This window comes from Gossypium raimondii, chromosome 1, assembly GCF_025698545.1.
Source record: "Gossypium raimondii isolate GPD5lz chromosome 1, ASM2569854v1, whole genome shotgun sequence".
NCBI lineage: Eukaryota > Viridiplantae > Streptophyta > Magnoliopsida > Malvales > Malvaceae > Gossypium > Gossypium raimondii.
The window spans coordinates 39,084,026-39,091,484 of NC_068565.1; positions in this window are offsets into that span (position 1 = coordinate 39,084,026).

A 7,459-nucleotide genomic window follows, 5' to 3' on the forward strand; every position below is an offset into this window, starting at 1 on the left:
TAAAATTTGATAATTGTCCTATTCTTATAAATATTGATGAATTCAAACCTTCTATTAAAAAAAGACATTTTTGGTTTGAGAATGCGTGGATGTTGCACTTGGATTTTAAAGATGTTTTTCGACATAGCTAGAGGAAGCCAATTGAAGATCTCCAAGTAAAACTTAATGGTGTGACTTTGGACAAGTGAGAATTGTTTTTGTAATATTTTTTAGCGAAATAAAATACAGTTAACAAGGTAAGAAGGATTCGGTTGGCTCAGGATACAAGAGATAATCCATTCCTAGTGAAACTAGAATTAATTTACAGGGAAATTACTATGTTTTAAAAGGCAAGAACTAAAATGGATTAATTTGGGAGACAAAATACATTGTTTTTTCTATACGACTGCCTTGGTGAAACGTAATAGAAGAAAATTTTGTGTTTTGAAGAATATTAGTGGGGAGTGGGTTATTGATCAAGATGCTCTTAAGAAGATGGATATGGATCATTTTAAGATGTTGTACACTGAGGCCCTTTGGTCTTATTCGAGGAGATTGAATTGCTACATAAAGTTGTAACGAATGAAAGGATCAAAAGTGCTATTTTTCCTCTAGAGGCTCACAAAGAACCTGGGCTAGATGGATTTCAAGCTTTCTTCTTTTAGAAGAATTTGGATATGTGGAACCTGAAATTTTACAAATGGTTAATGATGTTCTCCAAAGTGGTCAACCGAACCTGGATTAGTCTAATTCCTAAAGTCAAAGACCCTGAAAGTATAAGTCAGTTGTGTCAAATAAATATTTGTAATGTAATTTGTAAAGTGGTTTCTAAGATTTTGGTAACTCAACTCAAGGAGATTCTTCCTAAAATTATTTCACCAAATCTGAGTTCTAGGATGCCAAATTATGGATAATATCATTCTTGTACATGAAATGCTTCATTCGATGAGGAAAAAAAGGTAAATTAGGAATAGTGGCATGAAAATTTGATCTAGAGAAGGCATACGATAAGATGAACTGGATATTTTTCAAGATATTCTAGTTAAGATTGGATTTAATAGTTCTCTTATCTCATTCGTAATGAATTGTGTTCGGTCTAGCTCATTTCAAAATTTGTGGAACTCTGAGGCTATAGAGGAGTTTAATTCATCTAGAGGAAAACGACAAGGATATCCATTATTGTCGTATCTTTTTGTTCTACTTTCATATATCTTTCAATATATAATTGACAAGAAATTGATGAAGCTAGTTCGACACACACAACTTCTCCTAATTAACGAAGGATTGGAATATGATTTCCCTTGCTAAGCTTGGTTGGAGATTAATGATTAAGGAGGATAAAATTTGGTACAAGTATTGAAGGCTAAATACTATAGCAAAGACTAGTTTTGAAATATATGGAAATTTGCTAATAGCTCCTACATTTCGAGAAGTATCTTATCTGGTCAACACCTATTTTCTAAAGGGCTTAAATGAAGGGTGGGTGATAGTAAGGATATTCACTTTTGGATTGATAAATGGTTTATCAATGCACCTTTGATTGAAAGTTGTAATCAACCTATTCCTCATAATTGGTGTCATGGGATAAAAAAAATGAAATAAGAAAAAAATGAGCCATGATCAAAACGATGCGCTTAGTATTATTGTTTTAGTTAAATAGTACACAACAACATTAATGAAAACGTTGCGTTTTGTGCAATAATGGTCAAGTTTGTTGGTAACAAATTCTTGAAACCATTTTCTCTTTCTTTCCTTTATTTTTGGCAGTTTTGAAAACAAAAAGGCATGGAATGAATTAACATGTTTTTTTCTTTCTCTCTTCCCCTAATTTCTCTCCTCTCTTTTCTTTATCTTTTTCTTCCCTTTTCTATTTTCTTCTTTTTGTTTTGATTCATAGCAAAGGTATAAGAGCTTCAATCGATTGTCATGGTTGGTGATGGGATTACTACTCGATTGCAAAAGGATGTTGGGCTTCTGCAATAGGAGGTTGCCAAGCTCCAAGGTAATCTGTCTCAGTAGGATGCCAAGTTAGAGACCAGATTCGAGGAGTTTAAGGATGAGTTCAAGTGTGAGATATGGTGTGACACCCTTACCTGGTCCAAATGTCGAATTCAGGTATGGGGCGTCACAAATGAATCGAGTTCATGTACAAGATTAAAATATTATTTTAAATCAAATTGTATTACTTGTTTATTAAAAATTAAAATAAAAATAAAATTCTTTACAATAAAAGTTCACTGTCCAAATTTCGAACTCTAAGGGAACTACATAAATACATATAGTTGCTCCTATGGAAAAGTTCCTAAAGGTATTTCCCCCTTTTTCCTATGTGCATGACACTTTACTACGGAGCTTCTTGATCAAACATGGCCTAGCTTGGTCCCTCATCGAGTTCCTCATTTCGCAAATCCTACAACTATAGATCAAAAATCTGTGAGTACCAAAAAAACTCAATGATTCTCCGAATTGGAGTGCTTATAATTAAGCCTCTACTCGCAAGGACTATAAAAGAAAAGAAATTGAGTGTAGATAAATCCATGCTTATGTGAAAAATTTCCTCTTAACCCGACATGGTGGACTCTAACTTAATTTTAATCCTATCCATTGGCAGATAAATCATTGAGCGGTTTCCCTCTGGATAATCCTATCAACCCACAATCAACCTTATCGAATTTCTCGGATGTCTCGCCATTTCCACGGACTCTGCCATTCCTTTACTTGTATTCTTTTTTCCATTTATTCCTAGTGTCAAAATCTTCCTTCCACCATGTCCTTGAACTCCTTTTCTTACCCTAATTCCGAAGGACTTGTTGTCATCCCATCCTTTGGGATACTTAGTGAGATTCCCCATCACTCTGGTGGATTAAGTCCCACTTGGGGCGTATAGCGGTTGAATTGTTTCCTTATAATCCACCATATTTGAGATACCATGCTCGAAATCGTGTCTTGTCCATTTGTTGTAAACTACTTTGGTCTTCCATACCCCGCAAATTATTGTCAGGGCGACCATCTATTTTCATGATTTCTCTCTTATTTTGGTTCCCTATGGAACTAACCGTTTGACATATACTTCCCAATAGTTTTCCCTTTGAAGAGGAATAGTCTTTACAGACATATTTTTCACTCTGTTTATCATTCCTAGTACCACTTTCTATTAAATTGGTATTAATTAACCCCTTCTTACTAGTTCGACTAATCAGAGTATTGACAATTAATCCTCCCCGCACTTCCTAAGCGTTGACAAATAGTATATTGGAAGCGAGACTCCCCATAACTATCCGAAGTTTTCCTCTAATATACATGGCCTCCTTGAGCACTTCTTTTGTGGCTCTTAATGGTGGATCCTTAACCGCCATCTAAGATAAGTCCTCTTTCCTTGCCTAATTACAAGGTATTATTGGTGCATCGTTTCCCATGTCTAGTTTTTGCTAGGTTGCCACCCTTATGCCCTACCAGCTTTCATGATTACTGTTTAGCGGACTATTTTCCTTTGTACTTCATTTTCCTTCTTCGACGGGCTCCTCAGAACCTACTCGCCAACACTTATATTAGTCTTCTAACCCTTTTTTCATATGCGTGAATTTCCTTAATTTTCTTCCTAGCGATATACCCCAAGTTTTATGTCCCGTTGGACTCTATTGATTTCCACAGCCAAGCTATGGTTTTACCCCCTTTCGCCCTGTGTTTACTGTCTTGGCAGACTACTCTGTGTTTACAGTCCTGGTAGGCTACCCAAGGATGCCATATCATCTTTCAACTATGGTATTAGTCATATTTACCATTCTAGTGTGTTTTCATATGATGTCATAGTTTCTTTCAGCTATGGTCTTACTCATGTTTATCGTCGAACCAACACATGATGTTACACCCCACGCTTGACCCGTCTGCTAGATTTGGGTATGGAGCATTACAAATGAACCTATACTTAGTTTGGCTAACTTAGTTACCAAAGATCAAACTAAAATAAAATTAATATTGCTAATAATTATTCTTATAGCTAAGGCCTCAAGACACCAAATATTAGTCCTTCACAGTTTCAATTTCTAACTAAACCAATTGTTTACAAAAAAAATCCTAAATCTTTGCTAAGGACTAATTTTCCTAAAATTCTAGATTCTAGGAGGGCTATCGAGCTTCATTGTTTCGATCCTGAGGTGAAGCCTCTATTGGTACCCCTTTCTATGTGCATGACTCCAACTACCTGTGGTTCTCGATCTCGACATCGTCTGGCTTGGTCCCTCTTCAAATTCCTTGATCAACCTTGCAAATCCTGCGAACATTACGCAAACTTTGGTAAGTTTAAATTAACTTAGTTAGTTCCCTTATTACAACATAATTATACCCCATCATATGAGGGAAAAAGTATAAAATAAAAGAACATAAATAAAATACTCTCTGCTTGGTCATAGCAAGTTTACTTTGTTAGGGTGGTGAACTCCACCCAATCCTTTGAGCCAATCGACTCTCTAGAGGCTTTCCCTGGTCGAACTCTCCAATCGAATGAAATCCTGACACCTCCCCACATCCCCGAGTTCTATTCTTATTTCTCATATTTTCCTCTTTTTGACACACCGCATACAAGGTTTTCGATAACCTCTATAATATCCCATCTGATGAAATATCTGTCTCTGGGTACTGTTTTGCGTTTAGTTAGTAAAATAAGGATAGATATGGGTAAGTAAAATGTTTGTCTGGCTAAGTATAGAATTATGTGTATTGTACCATTGGCGAACTCTTAGTTTTGGCGAGTTATATGGTTTGGCAGATTCTTCTGTTAAGTATCCACCCAACCCAAATACTCTAGGAAAACTCGTTAATTTTGTAGTCATTTATGTTTATTTATTATTTTAAGTATGGTAAGCCTGCAAAGGACAGATAATCCATAGCTAAGAATTAGGATTTAAGACAAATAGTCCAAAATTTACCAAACCAAATATTTAGGATTTGGCCACTTGCATGGTAAGTGTGGTAAGCTGTGGCCGTGTGTAAAAGGAGTCGTATGGTCGTGTGGCCAGGTTGTGTAAATTATTAAAGTTGTGTGGGTCAACATGCAAAAATTCAAAAAAAGTCACATGACCATGTGCTTGGGTCGTGTAACAACCTGGGACAGTGTGCAAAAACTAAGTGTCCATATCTATAGTACTCACACGGACGTATGGCCTACCCATGTGCCAATCGGGAACTGTGTAGAACATAAAATAACTTACCCTAGTGGTTATACAGCCATGTCACCAGCCTGTGTGGGGTCGTGTGGCCAGGTTGTGTAAATCACTAAAGCCGTGTGGGTCAACATGTAAAAATTCAAAAAAAGTCACATGACCATGTGCTTGGGTCGTGTAACAACTTGGGACAATGTGTAAAAACTAAGTGTCCATATCTATAGTACTCACACGGACGTATGGCCTACCCATGTGCCAATCGGGAACTGTGTAGAACATAGTGGTTATACAGCCATGTCACTAGCCTGTGTGGAGACACACTGTCGTATGTCGGGCCATGTGCAGCAAAAATGTACCTTTAGGTGCAAGTTACCAATTTTACACCTATTCAAAACATGCCAAAACATAACCTAAACCATTTCCTCAAACAACTAACCAATATGCCTTAATGGCACAAATTCACAACAAAAACTTTTAAACCTATTGCACATAATTTTTATACCAAATCCTTTCATTATGAATACACCAATTCAGCATCACCAAATGTAACATTCAAGCCTCTCAAATACTAACCAAATAATAATCATCCACAATTTAAACTTCCATTTCATTCTAGCCATTTTAAACCTTATTCATACTATCACATTAAAGCATATTCATCTACCATACTATTTCCCTCTTAAAGAGTCATAACTTAACCATTGGAGCATACTATTTTTGTCTTAAATGGTGTTTTGGGATCTATTTTTTTCAATTGAAAACAAGAAAGGGGAAGGGGTCATGTGTCTACCTTAAGTGAAACGACAAAAATAGGGTGTCTTAAAATTTTAGTTTATTTGCCCTTGAGCTACTCCCAATTTAGACCATTTTACAAAATAGTCCACTTTATAAAATTCAAGGTCTTTTCCACACTATTTTCATAAATCATTTAAATTTTTCAAAAGACATTGAACGAATATATTTTTGGGTTGCATATTCCAAATTCTTGAACACAAATTTAGGTCGTAATTACAAAACTACCCTCAAAACTTCTAAACCCAATTTTGGGATGTGACAACTCTCCCTCTCTAAAAAGAATCTCACCCTCGAAATTTAACTAAGCTAAACAAAAAGGGATATTTTCGTTTCATCACATCTTCGGCTTCCCAAGTAGAATCCTCCTCCTTGTACTTACGCAATAAAACTTTAACCAACAGAACTCTTTTTTTTTTTGCAAAACCTTATCTTCACGATCCAAAATCTCAATCGGTTCTTCCTCATAAGTGAGGCCAGGATGAACCTCAATCTCCTCTAACAGCACAATATACGATAGGTCTGAGCGGTACTTCCGTAACATGGACACATGGAAAACGTCATCGATTTTTTCAATTTTTGGCGACAACTTGAGTCGACAAGCTACCGAACATGTTCGCAGAATCAATAAGACTTAAAATCTAAAAAAATAATAATTTCTTTCATGCTTCAAATTAAATTGAATGAATAATAATCAATTCAAGAATTCATGTTTCTACGGCTATCTATAAGCCTTATATCTCATATGGCATTATCAAACATTCTTACCTAGGTACTTATAATCTATTATGCAATTTAACTCAGTAACCTAATCAATTTATTATTTTCATTACATGCTTTATTATTTTCAGCCACTATTCACAATATTAATATAAAACAATCAACATTAGAGGTGCTCATGGGCCGGGCGGCCCGGCCCGGCCCGGCCCGATGGCCCGCCCGAAATATGGGAGGGTTCGGGTAAAAATATAGGCCCGAAATATGGGTATGGGCAAAAAATGAGGCTCGTTTTAAAAACGGGCAGACCTCGATAAACTTTTTTGGCCGGGCACTTACCTACGAATCTAATTAATATATTTTTTTATTTTTAAAATTTATTATATGTCAACTGTCATTAATACATTTCCCATTTCCCTTCCCTTCCCCATTTCCCCGACCCCAGATAAATCCCTAACCCCTTCTCTCCCTTTTTTTCCCCCAAATCGGAAATCCACCTCCACCTCCACGACTCCACGCCACGGTGCTTCTAGCCTTCTTCGTCTTCTCAAAGGTGAGTTTGCTGTTAACCTTTGAATTAGTTTTTTGCTTTGTGCTTTTTGATTTTTATTTTTATTCGAATCAGTTCCCTCACTCTCTTTCAATGGCATCTGCTAAAATCAGTCATTTGTGATGAATTTCTTAGGCTCACTCTCTTATATGCTTATTCCTGTATCTAAGTTCGTTTGTTTGCAGTCCAAATCAGGGATTCAAAACCAGTAAATCCTTGTAGGCTTGTCCTTCCTCGTATCTTGTAATATGATGAACATAAA